The sequence below is a fragment of the Tamandua tetradactyla genome, chromosome 15 (assembly GCF_023851605.1).
Source record: "Tamandua tetradactyla isolate mTamTet1 chromosome 15, mTamTet1.pri, whole genome shotgun sequence".
Lineage (NCBI taxonomy): Eukaryota > Metazoa > Chordata > Mammalia > Pilosa > Myrmecophagidae > Tamandua > Tamandua tetradactyla.
In genome coordinates this window covers 57,400,784-57,419,745 of record NC_135341.1, presented here as the reverse complement: position 1 = coordinate 57,419,745, position 18,962 = coordinate 57,400,784, and the positions used below count along the sequence as shown (strand labels likewise).

Here is an 18,962-nt window from a genome sequence, read left to right as displayed (position 1 = left end):
CACCTGAAAGTGCCCGAAGGCTAGCAGAATTCTGGGATGCCTCTGTTTAAGGGGTTTAAAACCCTACAGTCCGTTGCCATTGGCTCCCTTCAGCACCTCACATAATCAAACCACTGACACACACTGGAAAGGAGGTGGTGGGTGTGCTGGTTTTGGATGTATGTCCCCTAGAAAAGCCATGTTTTAATCTAAATCCCATTTTGTAAAGGCAGAATAATCCCTATTCAATACTGTATCTTTGAATTTGTAATCAGATCATCTCCCTAGAGATGTGATTTAATCAAGAGTGGTTGTTAAGCTGGATTAGGTGACGACATGTCTCCACCCATTTGGGTAGGTCTTAATAAGTTTCTGTAGTTCTACAAAAGAGGAAACGTTTTGGAGAATGAAAGAGATTCAGAGAGAGCAGAGAATGCTGTAGCATCACGAAGCAGAGTCCACTAGCCAGTGACCTTTGGAGATGAAGAAGGAAAACGCCTCCTGGGAAGCGTTATGAAACAGGAAGCCAGCAGAGAAAGCTAACAGATGATGCCGTGTTCACCATGTGCCTTTCCAGATGAGAGAGAAACCCTGACTGTGTTCACCATGTGCCTTCTCACTGGAGAGAGAAACCCTGAATTTCATTGGCCTTCTCGAACCAAGGTATCTTTCCCTGGATGGATGCCTCGATTGGACATTTCTACAGACTTGTTGTAATTGGGACATTTTCTTGGCCTTAGAACTGTAAACTAGGAACTTATTAAATTTCCCTTTTTAAAAAGCCATTCTGTTTCTGGTATATTGCATTCTGGCAGCTAGCAAACTAGAACAGTGGGTAATGAGGCGTGACATGTCACCACTCAAGGAAGGTGAGAAACCCGGAAAATAATGAAGATATGATACAGAATAGGTGGCGTATCATAATTGAAAATCAAAGTGTGATAGGGATTTAGGACATGCTATTCTACAGCCAATGATCAGGGCTGATGGAAATGAATGCTTTGGACAGCAGATCCTGTAATTTAGACTAGATTCAGGAGAAGTTGCAGGCACTTAATCATTTGCATGATGTGTATGCAACTCGTCATTCAGGTTAAATGCTGGAATTTGTAAGTAATTATTTCTCCTCCTCCTCCTTATTCTTTTTCCTCTTTAAAATCAATTGGGGATCATTTCAGATAATCCTTATGGAGCATCCCTCTTATTCATGCTCTGACATGGACATGCTTTCATGAATGAGAAAGAAAGGGGTAAAATTACAATCAGAGGAGTACATTATAAGGGCGGCTGATTTGCTCATTCTGCTGTAATTATTAATAGCATCCACTTTCACTTTCAGAAGTGTCTTGATTTGGGCAGTACATACTCTGGGCATGTAAACAAACCCACAGTCTATTTTGTGACTGTGACATGGAGCAGCACAACTGGGTATTTATGCAATATCAGAGTCTACTGGCACCACTAGCACTGCCACTCTTTCTCTAATTAGATTCCAAAATGCCAGTTCTACAGAAATACCCAAACATCCCAAAGGTGAGGCCACTATGGCAATAGTGGCCACTGGGTGAGGACCAAGTTATGTTTTTAAATGATAGAAAAGTCTACTGGATACCAAATTCCCATTTTTCTCTTCCTTTCTTCTTGTCCTCAATATTTTGTCACAATTACTAAAACTAATTGCTAATATCAGCAACGGACAGGTAGATAGATCAATACATAAGTAGACTGATCAGATATAAACACAAACACATATGTAATTTATTCCATGGTTTCATATTCATTCAAATTTGTATCTTCAAACGAATTTACTTTCAGCTTGACTCAAACATGAATGCTAATTCCTTTGTCTGACTTAGAGGCTCATTTTTATTGACGATGAAAATTAGTTGCTGGTCAAGCCTATAATCAATAGAGCATATTATATTTTACATAATTCTGGCAGACACAAGGACATCACCTGTACCACGAGGTCAAACCTTTAGCAAATGTAAAACGAAATGTCTTTTGGTAGAGAAAGGAGAAAATAGCTATTTCATAGATAAACTGAATATACCAAGAAAGAAAACAAAAAGCCCTCCAGATTTTGAGCAGAGGTATCTGAGTGGAAGATAAGCCAATATGAAATTTTAAAGGGAAATGGTTTGAAGGATTATCCTCCCAGCCCCTCAATCTGGCTTTTCCTACATTTGTGCCCCATTGACATTAAATGTCTGTACTATGGAAATGCTCAATTAGATTTCTGTTGCGCTGGTGCCCCCCAATGGTCTTACCATTTCAATGCTCATAGTTTTTAAAGGAAAGTCCCTTGGACACCTTTTCACAGCTTTTTGCCGCAGGATGGGGTAGGATTAAATGGCAGGGCTAAATCTAGCTTCCCTCTTGCCCCAGACCAATCACGCTTCCCTCCCTTTCCAACAAGTGAATGGCGAAGAGTAACAAGGCCAAGGATGCAAAGAACAGTAGCAAAAAAAGACTTGCTGATGGCTGTCTGAGTAAGATAGGGCAAGATTCTGAAATTAAACCCAGCAGGCAAAACACCTCCAAAAGTCACCCAGGCCCATGTGTTGACACCCATTCCATAAAAGCGCTCTTGTCATTCTCACTCAATACAGAAAGAGACCCTTGACTGGGTACTTTACGGAGAAATGCGAGCAAAATATGCAGCTCGTGAGGCTTTCTCAGATCATTTCAGGGTTATCGCCAGTAGCTTTTACTTCTTTTAAATTGAGGGGAGGACAGAACAACAAACTCAGTACTCGCACAGATTGGCATGAAACAAGCAACTTTCATTTCAGATGTTGTGGGTCTTATATCTGCCTATTGGACAGTTCCAGAAACAGTTTAAACACAAAATCACTTTAATTGATGCACGTGCCTGGAGGGGTAGGAATTTATGGCAAAAGGTGATAGGAATAACAGTGGAGTCTGCCACAGCTGATCCCACTTTTTAGATAATGCCCTGTATCCAGCAGTTACTATAAATTTACCATAGCCCTGGAGAATGATATGATACACTGTTTGCTTCATAAAATCACCAGAACTACTCAGAAACCCACTCTCAAGGAGTTGTAAGAGACTCTTTCCCTGGCCTTTTGCTCTTAACCTGTTCCCCTTAATCTCGGATAGTTGCAAGAACATTATATTGGGGCACACTCCACAGCAGGATAAGAGTAGTGGAAGCTGCAGCTTGACTTATTCTAGAAGAAACTTCACCCGGCTCTCTTAATTAATTTGTGAATTTCTTGAAAGTGTTGGAGTCCATAGATTTATTCGTTGACACTTGAAAGATTAAAGAGACATTAAAACAAGCCAGATGGTTGGAAGAGATTAAAGTGTTTGTTCTATTTAGGTTAAAAGAACAATGTTGTCTCAAAAAATAGCTCTCAAAAAAACAACTGCTATCAAGGGTACATGGAGGTCACACCAGGTCAAGTAGACGAAGACAAACTGGTAGGACCCATGGACTCAGATGCGGAACTGAGAAATTTCATCTTGTCATCTTAAATCAGCTTAGAACGCTCCAACATCAGTGTATTTTAAGTACTAAAATGTAAGTATGTTTGGGTTTCTAAAGGAGAATCATAACGGGCATCTTCTTAAACCAATTTCTCTTTAAAAACAAACACTGTCACTGTCAACAGACAAATGTAATATTTTCTCTTGTTGATAAGACAGCGATTTACTGCCACTGTGGTTTCAGTCATCTAAGTAACCTTGTGAAATATAAACCATATCCAAAGAGCCTGTCATGACCACATATGCAAGTGGAAGGAAATTGCCTTCAGACTGTTGGAACTGAGATAGTTCCAGTTTACATTACATGCTCTATACATAACAGCATTTATTTCTTTAATTTGGAAATCCTTTCTCAAAGCAGCTTTCCTACCCAAATGAAAAAAGGAGTACTTTATGACTACATTTTGAGAGTTTATATGTTCCAAATGCATCTTTACAAATATGAGTGACTGACTTGCATATAATTTGCATTTTGCTTATGTATCTTGGTTAATTGGGGTTTGGGCTTCTGGCTTACTTTTAAATTTTCATAATTTTAATTTTTAGGGAAAACAATATCATCCTCTCTCAGTCATTTTTCAATCTAAAAAGAAATCGACTACTTCTTTTAGGGAAGGATGGTTTCTGATATAAGGTTTCTGATATAAACCATTTTCCCCACCTACCACTATTGAGTCCATTCAACAGAACCATCAAGGATCAACTGACTTTAAAGAGTAACTTGTTAGTCTTTCTCTTGGGCATTACTTACATTTGCCTTTTTAACCCCACATTTCCCTGTGGGATGAGGTTTACAGGAGGTCCCAGTTGACACTGGGGTAATAATAAGAGGAAACTAATGTGAATCTAGTGGTCCAAATAATAACCACCATTAAAAAAACAACAACAAGAAAAACCACATTTACTCTTTAACTATTATCCCTTTCAGAGCATGTGTTCCTATGTAAGCTTTAGCTAATTCATAAATTGCAAGAAGCCAGGCTAGCTTTCTTGCAGTATATTTTAATCCCTTGATTAGCACCTTTGTTTTACTGGGTCCTGCAAACATGGTAAGTAGAACCTTGACTAGAGAAAAGGAAGCAATTGCCTTTAAAAAAAAAAAAAAACAACACCACCATTCTGTTAGAAGCACACTCAAAGGCATGACTACTTATAGAATTTGCCCAAAGGGACTATATCTTCTCTTGCGAGTTGATAAACTCAATTCCTGGAACAATAATGTGTGATATGTGACCTCCAGTTTAGTGTAAGTGGTGGGAAGTCTGCCTTTTTTTTTAAAATCAAGATATGTAAAAGAGGACCCACAAGCAGTCCCTTTGGGGAACAAAGTATAATTCTACCCAAATGATGAAAGAAAAGTTACCAAATAATACAGTCTTCCAGGTTTCTGGAAAAAAGGAGTATGTTGTGACTATATTTTGAGAGTTTATATTCAATCAAGATAATAAGCATTAAAAAGCCTAAATCCAAGTTATTTTAGGACAGAAATTGAGGTTTTTTTCCCACCTCTAAGGGGAGGGATCATCACTTAAGTTGATTCAAATACTCAGTAAAAAACTAGGAGTGGTTTGTTGGTTGCAACTTTGGCTAGCATGGAAATGCAAAGAGTGATTTGTAATGTTTATAAGCCTCCTTAGAAGGCCAAGTTCTGTAATAAAGGCCATGTGTTGAGTATAGAATAATTTTGTGCAGTTATGTCTAGATCAACATTGAGAAAATGAGTTTATTCTGTCTAGTTTCTAGGAAAAAATAAAAGATGCTGGAAGTGAGAAAAAAAAAAAGCCTAAATCTTAAAGGGATTTGGAAAAGGGTATAGTGTTATAGGCACACTGATGACAAACTTTATTCTACAGGAGCTTGAGAATATCAAGAATCTGGAGTCCAGATTCTACAGCTAAACTGACAGATAATAAAGAGTATATTAACTCAATGGCTAAATATTTAAGCTTCACAGAGTGGAAGATATTTGACTGTAAATGAGCCAAGAATACAAAATTAAAAAAAAAAAGCTGCCTGTGAAATTATACTGCAGACATAAAATTTCAACTGCCTGAAAGCTCTAGTTTTATAAAAGCCGTGGCTGACAGAGCAAATTAAGCAGTGAGATGTTTACTATGTTTAACGGAGATAAACTGGCAAATGTAGAGGATGTAATTACCCAGCATGTTTTTCTAAAAATGAAACTTAACTCAGTGCTACAGAGGGCAACAACTTCAAGGCACTCATTTATTCATTTTCCTTTTTATTTTTGCTTCTGTAAAATAGTATCTCGTGTGCTTAGAAATAATTAATTAAAAAAATATTCAGTAACTGATAAGATGGTCAAATATGGAAAACAAAAAGACTTTCACTGAGCAAACAGGCCAAAGAGAAACCACTTCAGCATTACAACCTCTCAGAAGAGGATTTCCTGGATACAGCATCCTGTTTGATGTAGCAATATATCCAGATGGTTAGCACTTCAACCAAGGACTAATCTTTACCTTACTCTTATTATATCCCAACTAGATTCATCTTGACTGTAATGAGATAATAATTATTTATTGACTTGAAGATATGAACAGAGACGTTTATGTGATGAAACCGACAGCCTGATTTAAAGAAACTGGATGCATTTTCTTTTCAATAAATAACAACAATAAAAGGGACAGCTCCAAGCTACCACTTGGAAGATACCACCATGAAAAATTTAGCATTTCTACATAGTAAAACTGTTAATAAGCCAAAAAATTCTCTAAGCCTGCACTGGAATAAATACAAAGATGATTATTCATCCATTTAAAATATATATTAAGCTAAAGGACAGATGAAGATTTTTCCTCTCCTTTGGGATCTTCTTGGGCCTCTCCTAAAAGGGTATCTCTTTTGAAATTCTGTTAAGACAGGAAAGTTTCTGTTTTTTTCCCACTATTAGAGTGTGGTAGTTACAGAGAACATACACTTGCTGAATGGTTAGAATATTATAGTTATTTATATGTTTTTCTATTTGTCTCCCCCATTAGACCATAAGCTCATTGAAGGCAGGAAGCCCTCCTAGAAGAGTCCCTAACAAATTGGAAATGACCAATAAATACTGTTAAATGAATAAATGAATGAAATAAAAGGAAATAGCAGAAACATATGTTGTGAGAGAAAATGATTAAGCATGTCAACATATTCTCTCTTTTCCTACTAAAAGAGAATGAGAGGTAATCACCTGTATATATATCCAACATTCATATACATACTCCCACGTCAGCCTCAAATGGTTGGTTCTTTTTTGTGAGCCACTGCTATGCCACTGCTAGACTTCAGTGATCCTTCTCCTATATGTATATGAAGACCTGAGTTTCTAGACCATCTGTACGATCACATTTTCTAGGCCTGGCAGGATTAGACCAAGGGTTGTACAGAAGATACTTGCTGCCTCCACTCACTCAGCAGGAAAGAACTTCACAAAATACCTTGTCATGATGGAAACATCAGCTGCAGACAAAATGACTAAGAGAGATGAAACGACTCACTGTTCTTTGGACTCCAATGACTTAGCTACATCAAGAAGCACTTCTATTCACTTCCTCCTTTGACTTAACCATGTTTTCATGGACCGTGAGGAGAACATGGAGCTTAGTGACAAGGGAACTAAATTTAAGTCCTGGCTGCACTGAAAACCTGAGCTCTCCAACTGAAGCAGAACTGTTTCTTATGTAAGATGGGAGTGATGATAAGAATGAAATTGACCTCACTGGGATTCTTTGGCAAGCCAAGTGAGATTATAGATGTGGGAACACTTGTTAAGCCATAAATCATTCTGTAATATTAATGCTATAAAGAAAGTCATCTTTGCACTGGTAGACTCACTGCAAATAATAGTACTAATCCTCTACCCTTCTGACTCTTTGCAATACAACTTTGAAGTGCCTCCTATCAAAAGGTGGAATCTATTTTTCATATATCTTCCATACACTTTCCCTTTGATCTGGATTGGTCTTGTGATTTGCTTTGAAGATGATGTGCTAATTCTGAGCCCAGATCTCAACGAGTCTTGCACCCTTTCACTTGCTCTTCTCCCACTGCCAGAAGAACAAGCCCATATTAATCTGATGGAGGATTACTGGCCATTTGGAAGAGAACTCAGCTGTTTCAACTGAGGCCTTCCTAGTCCCTTTAGAAGCAGACAGAGCCAAGATTAGCAGAACTGCCTATCTGATCCATGGCTGACTGCAGGTGCAAAAGTGAGCCCAGCTAAGACCAGTGGAACCACCCAGCTGTTCTCTAGATTCACGAGGAATACTAAAAGCTTATTATTTTAAAACACTTCATTTTGGGTGGTTTGTTATGTAGCAATAGCTAACTGATATAGCACTGTAGCTTCCCACCAGAGTTCTTGGGAACATGCCCAGAAAGCACGGATAATGGTCAGAAAATGTGTGGGTAACATGGCCAGAAAACATTCAACTGTATGTTTGAGCTTTTCCCTTAAGCTTCTTTCAGTGTTTTCCAGGGAGTTATTTAGCCACAACTCCTGGCTGACCTTAGTACTAAGGCTGAAAGCTTCTGATCTCAGCAGAAAGGCTGCCCTTAATTCACAGAACACCACGTGAACAGCTGTGCTCCTGCTTCCAAGAGGCTATCTGAAAAAGCAAATAAAAATGGCTTCCTGGACCTTATCAAATCCCTCTTAAAGTAGGCTGTCCCAATAAAGGACCAATATACGCAGGCAGGTCTCTTTTAAATATAGCTTCTGAAATCCACCTACCCAGTCTGACATTTAGAAATCAGCTGATACAGTAAAGCAGGAAGGATTAGTTAGCAAAAGTAGAAAAGGAAACAGATCAGAGGCTAGATTATCACAAGCCTATAAAAGCCACATAAAATTTGCATGGAAAGTGGAAAGGGAATTAAAGAAGAAGTGAAAGAGTAACCTGTCGATGTGTTTTTTATGACCAAATATCCCCTTGCTCAGAAAACTATGTGTACAGCCAAGACTAATGTAATGTCATTAGTGATATTGTGGGGATAGTTACAGAGACTATGCATTAGCATTTCTCTTTATTTCTACCCTGTGTTTATTTCCTAGGGCTTAACTCCTCCTGCAAAGTATGCATAAGTACAGGATAAAGACGTAGAACTTGAATCATTCAGATATTTCTCATGATTAGTAGATCAAATCCACAACATTATGAGAAACTGAAAGAGTGGCAGAAATATATTTCCAACCTTGTTCAAAGGAATCTCTTTTTTAGACTGTACCTTCTTCATCTCCAGCCTTCCCTCTTTCTTCTTTCTTATCATAGTACAACAGGAGCAAAGCTGTTCAGACTGCCAGCAGCTCAGCAAAAAATGAGGAAGAGTATCTGAGATGAAGATGGGGAAAACAGCTACTCATCAACAATGACTGCAGGTAACATTTATTGAGCGCTTTACTACATAAGAAGCATCATGGTGTTCATTCGTTATCTCAAATTTATCTTCTCAGTATTCCACCAGTTAGGTATTTTTAAACCCACTCACAGATGGGCTGTGTGAGATGCAGTTACTTGCCCCAAAAGTATCATAGCTAGTAGCAGATAGAGCCAAGAGCAAAACTAAGCCTGGATGATACTAAAGAACTCTCTTCCTGGCGATTTGAATCTCGTATTTCGGCTTTGCCAGCATTCTTTGCTTTTGAAACCTATGTTTGTACAGTGTGGTATGTTCTTCCAAGGGTTTTCACATGCACAATTGCATGAACCAAGTGTTTCCTATCTCTGAGGGAATCCCATTCCTTGACAGAACTCAAGGGAGCACTCAGCTGAGTGCTCAACCATCAAATAGATTGATGGTTTTTCTTCCAGCCCAGCTCTTTCTTCTGTCACATCTCCGTTTTTTTTACTTCTCCCTGCATTGACTTCCATCCTTGTTCCTCTCTTTCCCTCAACAAGAACAACAGTGCCTGGGCTTCAGAACTTTAGGATCAGACTATCTCTGCTACTAACTAACTAATTAATATGAGATATTGGGCAAGTGACCTACTCTCTCTAGGCTTTATTTCTTCATTTGTAAAGTGGAGATAACAGCATCTACTCCATAGAGCGTGGTTGAAAAGACTAAATGAGATTATATATATATATATATGTCTGTCTGTGTGTGTGTGTATATACATACACATGTGTGTTTATATGTGTTTTTGTAATGGGTGACCACTCATAAGTAAACGCTCACAAAATATTACAAAAACAGAAATGCAGGCTTTCCATGAACATGCAGATTTGGCGAAGGTAAAAGGTTAAATCTGTTCCGGGATTCCTGTTACTGAGAAAAAGGTCTCCATGGTGAGCCCATTCAAGAAGACTCCATTGTATTTCTGTACAGCAAGACTTCTTTATATTTGTTTGCTGCTTTGCAATTTATGAAGTATTTTTCAAAACAGAATCCTATGGCATCCTTTCTATAAAACAGCACTTTCTAAGGCCTGGTATAAAAGCCACCCTCTCAATGAAGTCTTCTCTGAGCTTCCAGTGGAATCAATTAGGGATTACTTCAGCTTTATTCCAATCTCTTCCTAAAGTTTCTTCCTAAACAGCAGAAGTTTAAACATTTCCAAAGTTCTTTTGCAGCTTAAGTGTCTGATGTTGTCAATCTGATGTACTCGCATAAGCCATAATTTTAGAACTGAGTTAATTGGGGAAGGAGATTAATGCTGGATTTTCAGTACTGATTGTGGGAGAGGAAGCATAGTTCTGGTGCTGACAGCACTGGTGGCAGCTTCGCAACAGGCCACTTCCACACTGAGCAGCTCCCTCGGCAGCCCAGTTCTGGGGCACGGCTTTGCGGCATCTCTTTAGTCCTCCCAATATTTACTTCTCTATAAATTCCTTTCTTCTTAAATTATCTACAGTATACTCTATTATCTGTACCACATCCCTGAACAATTCCTTGGAAGGGAAATTTTTCTTGCCCTCCTCTCTGTAATCATAGCACTTTGTCCCTGTCCATAATTCTTATCACACTCAACTTTTCTTATAGTAACTTTCAAATATAGCTATCTCTCAGGTTGAAAGCTGCTTGACAGAAGATGCTATATCATTTTCATCTTTGATTTCCTTCATTGTGCTTGTACAGTGCTTAGCACACAACATTTGCTGAATCTAATTGGGCAGCCTTGATTCTTAGTTCCCACAATAACATTATGGTAGGCTAAATCATAATTTTGAATTATCACTAGGTTTCATCATTCCATATCCTATCTCTTGTTAAATTATGCCTACATTGCTGGTTTTAAAAGTGGCAATATTCATGCATGGTAGATAAGGATATTCTTCAGAAATATTTATCCTAACCTCCTCTCTTCCATGGGAAAAGCATATTTCCCTGCTCTATTGATAATGGGTTTGGCCATAAGTTAGATTTGATCTTCCACTGGGATGGAGTATAGTCTCCACCCCCTTTTGATATTGGGCTCAGTCATGTGATTTGCTTTGGCCAATCAGATACTAGAAGACATGACATGGCAGAGACTCTTGAAATGTTCTTGTGCAGTGGAGCTTGTGTTCCTGTGCTTTTACTATTGTCCTGAGAAGAATATGCGCTGACAGCCCACTGGTCCAAGGAAGAGGATGAAAGACTCATGAGGCTGAGCCACTCCATTTGAGTCCAGTCTAAGTCAGTCAACATCCCGTTCTATCACCCTCCCCCTCACTCATCTACAGACGCATAAGCAATGAATATTTACTGTTTTATACTCTGAGGTTTTGTGATTGTTAAACTATATTACTATAGCAACAAATCATGTTCCTGGATAGGCAAAAAAGGAAATGCTCCCTTTCAAAGAAGATTGAGCGTATTAGAAAGACAGGTGCACCATCACATGCTTTTCTCTAGTGAATCTCCTTCTCCCCTGCTTCCCATCTTCCTCCTTGACACTCATCTCCCATTTCCATGACCCTGTATATTCCTAATGGCCCAGCCACTTCTCTGACTTTAACACCCCCACTCTCCTAGTGCCTTATTAATAGACGTTATTTCAAGATTTTTGCTTTTCTTCTTCAAGTGCTCTTCTCTCCTTTAAGTTTCATTCATTTTCAGGGACCTGTACCACTGTCTGAGGAAAACTGTCAAATTCACTCCACAGCCCTGAATTTTTCCTTGAAAGCCACTGAGTCCTAATTGCCAGTCAATTATCCCCAGTTGACCTTTCTCCTAACATCCCTCACAGAACACTCCCCAAACCGTGTCCGCAACTTCTCTTTCAAACTCACTCCTCTGCTACCTGTTTCTTTTACTAACTTATCTCTCAGGTCACCCAGACTCAAGCTCTCCATATTAAATTATTTTCCTCTTATCCCAACCATAGTCCAGGTTTAATAACTGCCAAATACCTCACAATTGAAACAGGCATAGCTTTGATAAGCACTCAAAATGAATTATTTAGGCTAGGGGTGGGGTTTGTAAGTTAAAGGAATACTATTTGGAATCATGCTTGTAAAGCAGAGTGAATTTATAATGTGACTTTGCCCTGAAAGAATGTGTCCTCTAATTACAGATTTTTTTTCAATAAACATTTTTCCTTGAACTGGGGACAAGATGGACAGAAGGTGGAACTTCACCTATACTAATAAAAAAGATTATGAATAATCATCGAGAGTTTTAGTGGGGCAAGATGACATGTGGAAACTGCAGCCATTCCCACTTCAGTTAGCAAAATTAAAGGCTGGTATTCTGTGCTGTCCTACTCAAAAATCAATGGTTAATAAAAATATAAGCAACATTAACTCAGAATAGCAAAACAAGGATTAAAATTTACCATGCAGAATGCAACCCATAAAAATAGTCTGCAACTTGATTTCTTTTTCCATTCATTCTGTTGTAACACTAACAGATTTTCATACCAGCATTCTTTGAAAAGACCTTGGGTATAAATCTCATATTATATGCTTTATTCATTCATTTTATAAGATTCCAGTTTCCCCTCCCCTCCGCCCCCAAAATCTGGCTGAACCTCTATCCCATTGTACATTATTGAGAGAAGTTCTATCATGGATAGTCACAGGAATTTAAAGCAAAGCCTCCAGGGAGAAGGCAGCTGGAATCCATCCGAGTTCCTTACAAGCTTCCCAGTTAAAAGTGACTCAGAGAATACTTATTTGGTGAATTCTAGGGATGAATAATGGCTATGTTTACCAAGTATATGTAGGATTTATTGACAAACAAGTGTCAAAGGTTTCTTCCAGGCACCCAGAATCACACACACACACACATTTCACAATCCATTAACTAACAGACATAGAGGTGTATTAGGCTTAGTTTTACTGATGAGTATATTTTAGCTCCTGCACTAGCCACATTTTTTGTGTAAATGGACACTGGGAAGCTTCCTTCCCTGACTCTATAGTTGACCCTATTCTTAAACCAAAACATCCTTTGAGTCTAGACCAAATTTTATCTGGCTGAAAATATCAATACCTAGCAGAATGTTTGCTATTTCTGTTATGATTGGAAAGGAGGCTGGGATGAGAAAGCAGAGCCGTGTGTGTGTGTGTGTGTGTGTGTGTGTATTTGGGGACTAAACAGAGAAAAAATTACTTTTCATTGGACCAACAATAAGTAAAAATCATATTAGAACACTTATTCTACACATATCCCCAGTAGAGCATTCCTCATTCAGGGGTCACACCATGGGTTAATATTTTTAAAGACAATGGTAAAATGGTAAACACACCAATATGCTTTATTTTACATGATATATAATATTTACACATATACATTTATATCTTATAATATGTGTGTGTGTGCATGCATATATATGCATATACACATATATGTATGTAATATTTGGGGGTAAGTGGGACGTAGGAGGAGTGAGGCTCTAAAGGGAGCATCTGAAACTAAGGTACAAAAGAGAGAGGTGAAACCTTGAGTAAGGAGCTCTTAGGAATCTAAAAGAAGCTTGGACAGGTAGCAAGTATGGCTGCAGGAGGAGGCAAAACCCCTATTGCCAAATGCCTTGAGACAGCAGTGGGAAGGTCTTCAATCAGTGGAACAAAATGATTTGATGGCTGTTTATACATGGTCCTCTAACAGTGGGTAGAGAGAGGCTTGGAGTAGAAGCAAGACTAGAAGCAAGTGGGTCAGGACGAGATGGTGTGTGTCAATAACCTAGCAAGAAAGGAGGAAGGTAGGACATACAAAAGCTTCCTTTTCCACCCTGAAGTTCAATATAAGATTCCTTTGGAAGGCTGTACTTTAAGTTTTCACTTGATTTTTCTGAATTGCTATGACATGAAAAATCATACAAAGTATATCTGATTTCTACAGTTTAACAAACTAACCTCCAAATTTAGAGATTAGGAATTTAACAAAAATATCATGCTATAAGGTTATAAACTGTTCTTCATTCAACATACTTGCTACCCACTAACTTCCATTACATGCTTCCTTTGAGGGGCAAGTAAAGGAAATAGTGTAACTGAGAAGGTGGTCTGGTAAGAACCGAGACAGAGCACTGAAGAGGAGGAGCAGGGAAGAAGAAACCAACCTCTCCCCCCACCCTCTGATCGTTTGTGGTGCTTCCCACAAATCCAATGGAATACCACAGGGCAAAGGATACAGGTGATCCCAAAGGTAGATGTCAGTCTCCGTGGATACAAGTGGGAGAAAGTATGAATGGGGTGGCAGGGAGGGCAAAAGCGAGCACGAGGACAAGGACGTGCTGGTCCATTCCAATGGGCTGAGCCATCCAGCCAGCAAGAAAATCAGGCCAAGGAGGCTTCACACACATTCACTAGGCTGGTCAAAAGTGCAACGGGAGAGATTTGTAGACCCCAGAAAGGTTACTTAAGCTCCATGGGCCTCCGTTTCATTATCTGAAAATTAAAATTATTTCTACTTTGTAGATTTGTTATGAAGATTGCACATACGTAGTAGGTGCTGATGAAAGAGTTGCAACCATCAAGCTAAGTGAAAGAAGGCAGGTATAAAGTCTACATATTATGATTCCATTATTATGAAATGTCCGGATAGGCAAGTCCAGAAGCAGTTTAGTGGTTGCTGGGGGCTGGTGGGAAGAGAGTGGGGAGTAATTACCAATGGGTATGAGGCTTCTTTTTGACAGGTTGAAAATAATCTAGAATTAGATAGTGGTGACTGATCATATAACACTGTGAATATATTGACTGTACACCTTAAAGTGGTGAATTTTATGTATTATGAATTCTACCTCAATAAAAATAGCTTTAGAAAATACCTCTCCCTCTCTCTTTCCATATATGTATGGATGTTTGTGTGTAAATATACATAAATATAGACACATTTAAATTACGTGTGTAAATGTATGTAGTATGTAGACACATTTAAATTATGTGTATATGTATATATGTATGCAATTCTTAGTCATATTTTCACCAGAATTCTCAAATTTGTGTAACAAAGTTAATAAAATTATCAAATGAAGAAATGTGCAGTGACCAGAAAAACACTTCTTTTAAATGATGCAGAATGTGGCTAAATTTTAAAATATGACTTCATAAGTTCAATAGTACAAAGAAACTACCTTTTCCTTGCCAAAATTTGAAAAGGCATTTCTATTTATAGTTAAAAACTAACTTTAAACCTCTGAATGGGGGTATCAGATGTTTAAATATTTTATTCAATAGAAATGTTGTGATAATATTATAGATTATTTTAAGGGAACAAGTATTTTACAAAGGTGTATCATATTTATGTGTATATATTTACACTTAAAGCAGCGTAATCAATGACTTCATTCCCAAAATAATGAAAAATAAAGCACTTTAAGAAAAATTTCAAAATGTAGTTCTATTAAATAACTGAAGAAGCAATGAAAAAAAGTGCTCTTAGTAGAGGAAAAGTATGAGATTTTAGATCTGAGGCATTTTCTCAGCTGAAACTGTAAGAAAATACATGGTAGAAACTAGTTTCCAAGACATGATCTGATAGATTCTGGTGTTTAGACTATGAAGAAATCATAGCTCATTTTTGCAATATTTCTGTCAGAATACACGTACAATGTATGAACACTGCATTATAAACTAAAAATTAAATTGAACTTTCTTTCATAATAACTGAAGAACGATCCAGCTTTAGTTATATTTTCCTTACCTTTCTTCTTATCTTTCATAAAACTCCAGCCCTGAATTATAATTTTTCTAGGCCCTTTGATCAACATTTGTAAGAGGAAAGACTCAACAAAAGAGATGACTCTCAAGCATCTAGAAGACTGTTTGGCTTATAGTAGGTGTTCAATATCTTTTTAGAGTGAATGGGTAGATTCAAATGAGAATTCTGTCTCCCTTGGCTGATGAGCTTTGTATCAGAAAGCATTGTTCAATATGATAGGTTTCATTACGACCCAATTCACTAGCGACAGTATTCTGGTCTACCTCAGGACCACCTGGGCAATCAGTTCCTCCTCAGACTGTAGAATGGAAAACACTCTCCATTCTCTGCTGATAGGTTATGCTGCAATTAGCTGAAGCCAGCTCTGCTGCTATACTGCTGGGCAGTATAATTTTAATTCTCTCTATCCCCCAAAGAGTAGGAAGCTATCATTTCTAAGAGATCCTGGATAGGGGGGATGCCTTCAAAAGAAACAGAACCTCATCAAAGGATAGATAGCAGGAAACATGAGAACTAAGGCCAAGGGAAGTTAAGCCATCTGAAGCCAGTCCTGCAAATTTTGACATCTGTTTTGCATTCTTTTCCAAATTGTTTTTGGATGAACTAATGATGATTTAGCAGAAAGAACACAGCTAGACTGCAATTACAACACTAATTCTGCTAGTTGTATACATAGACAGAGCAGGTGGACCCTCATGGCAGCACTAGAGGAATCATTGGAAAGCTCATCTCCTTAAAACGTCTTCCTCATTGCCTTCTCTTGTCTTGAGAATCCCACATACCAATCACCATTTATATGAAGTGGGAGCTTTCAGCCCTTGCTGCATATCAGAAACCAGATAAAAAGCAGACCGCAGGGACCCACTTGAGACCAACTCAATCACTCAGGGCTGAGCACCCATATTTTTAAAAGCATCTAAAGGTGAGTTAATGGGCAAAAAGTTAATCACCGCTATGTCTCCAGGAGACCTCGATAAGGATATATTTCACCCAAAGGGCTAACACATTAGTTCATGCTTTCAGTCATCAATGTGTTCATTCAGCAAACATGTATTATGCATTTTCCATGTGATAAGTGCTAGCCATGTTTGAAAGATTGAAGCTCAAATATGGAGAACCCCAGTATGGCACATTGTCCCACTTTCTTCATCTTCCCTCTCACCAACAATATCATAGATGCACATCACTGAATTTTTGTTGCTAATAGGGACATTGCAATGCATTGTCCCTGGGCTAAAGTTTATCGGCTTTATCTTGCTAGAGGGGAGTGCTGCTCATTGCCTTTCCTTTTTTCACTCTGGCTTGCCACCATCTTCTCAGACATTTCTTCACTTCTCTCCCTCCCTCCAAATCCTAACTCTCTCTGTGTAGCTTCCAGTTTCAAACTTAACAATGTTGCTGTAGTGTGATAATTTCTAAGACAGGCATCACGGGAGTACATAGAAAGAGCACTGACATTTCAGGGTCGGAAAAGGCTTCTGGGGAAGTAGCAGGGCTGATAGCCTAAGTTTAAGAGGGGATCAGACATACAAACTCCTCACATTTTAATTTTGCACTAAGCCATGTTTAGCAGAGTGTTAATTGCTTTACATGCATTATCTCATTTAATCCCTGGAAATCCATTATATATAATTACCACTGTGATTTTATGGATGAGGAAACTGAAACATGGGGTGGGAATGCACTCTACCAATAGACACACAAAAACAGAGGTGGTAAATCCAGGATATGAACACACGTTTTCTGATTGCCAAGCCAGTGTGCTTGGCGAGGGTTGTATGCCAGCTTTCCAAGTAAGCACAAGAACAGGTGAGTCGACTGGCTAATGTGCAGGGGTTATGAGCAGGATTAGCAGGAGGAAGGTGAGAAGGTTTCATTAAATTAGATCACTGTGGTCTCTGAATGATTATAGACCCTTTCCTATGGGATAAGGGAAAACAGGAAAGAATGACATAATTAGGGATGTGGTTTAAAGAATTTAATATTGTAGAAGATAATATTAAGATAAGATACTTTGGAGGGGCACAAGCAAAAAAGGCATGAGAAAGATATCTGAGGCTCATGTGGTCCTTCAAACACAAGATAATGGGATAATAATAATGAAAGCTAATGTTCATTGAGCACTTATTCTGTGCCAGCCACTGTCTGAAGCACCTTACATGGGTTATGGCATTTAATCCCCATCAAATCCTTATTAAGTAGGTACTTTTCTTATACCTATGCTATTGATGAAAAAGTGGAGGCAAAAGGAGTTTAAATAATGTGTCACCCAGCTAGATGGGCAGCAGAAATGTTATTTATTTAATGTCTAAACCAGTGATTCTAAACTCCAATTAAAAATGTGGTAAGATGTCTTTTGTTGCTGGCACAAAAACAGAAACATAGATCAATAGAACAGACTGGAAAACTCAAATGGAATGAAATGTTTTAAAAAATGTATCACATAACACAAGCTTCCAATAATAAAAGTGTTAAGAAGATTTATTTAATAAATCAAATTGGAGTACATGGATAATAATTTGTAAAAATTAAATCCATATTTTATACTGAATACAAAAATAACACCCAAATGGATTAAGGAGTTAAACATAAAAAAAATATATACGAATGAGAGAAAAAACAGCAGGAGATGGAGTAGAATATTTATCAGATTTGTGAAAAAACAGTAACTTCTTCAGCTTTGAAGCAGTAAAATAAATCATGAAGGAAAAGGACGACAGGTTTGAATACATAAAACTTTAAAACTTCTGTACAATAAAAAAAACAATAAGACTAAAATTAAAAGGACATTATATGGAGGGGAATATTTGTATTCCTCGTGACAGAGAGCATTAAAGCCCAAACTATATTCTCATCCAAATTTATAAGGAAAACATCAGAGCTCAAAATATAAATATGGAAAATATGAAAAAACAATGACTACATAGAGAGAAACAATCAGGAAACAAAAAAAAAATAGAAAAAATGTTCAGCCTACCCACAATTAATACAACGTAAACTAAAGCAAACTTGAGTTAGGATTTTTCACCCTCTAAACAACATTTTTACCCCCAATTGGCCACACCTTATATTGCCGCAGTTGGTACACTCATTCCTCACTGGTGGCATTGCCAACGAATGCAACCTGCTTAAAAATCAGCATCACAACACATAGTCAGACTGAGGCTCAAAACCACATTGCTTTCCATAACCAACAATTACTACATACATTGTGCTTTTCTTCTAGAAATAACAAAAGCAAAAATGAATGTGAGCATGAAGACGTTCAACGGTTATTACTCACAGTGGCAAAATATCGGAAACAAGCCAAACACCAAAAATTATGGGAATGGTTTTATAATATTAACTATTACACCGGGTAAGGCATTTTT

General features: G+C 38.0%; 1 protein-coding gene and 1 long non-coding RNA gene across 2 annotated transcripts in view; one reads left to right on the top strand and one right to left on the bottom strand.

Annotated features, from left to right (window-relative positions):
- The window catches only part of GADL1 (glutamate decarboxylase like 1), a 166,168-nt gene that overhangs the window by 25,954 nt on the left and 121,252 nt on the right, over window positions 1-18,962 (bottom strand). The window lies entirely within an intron of this gene.
- LOC143657998 (uncharacterized) overlaps window positions 1-18,962 on the top strand; it is a 45,047-nt gene that overhangs the window by 3,682 nt on the left and 22,403 nt on the right. The window contains exon 2 of the long non-coding RNA XR_013163053.1: window positions 8,772-8,878. This is a non-coding gene — a long non-coding RNA (uncharacterized LOC143657998). The remainder of the gene's footprint in view (window positions 1-8,771; window positions 8,879-18,962) is intronic.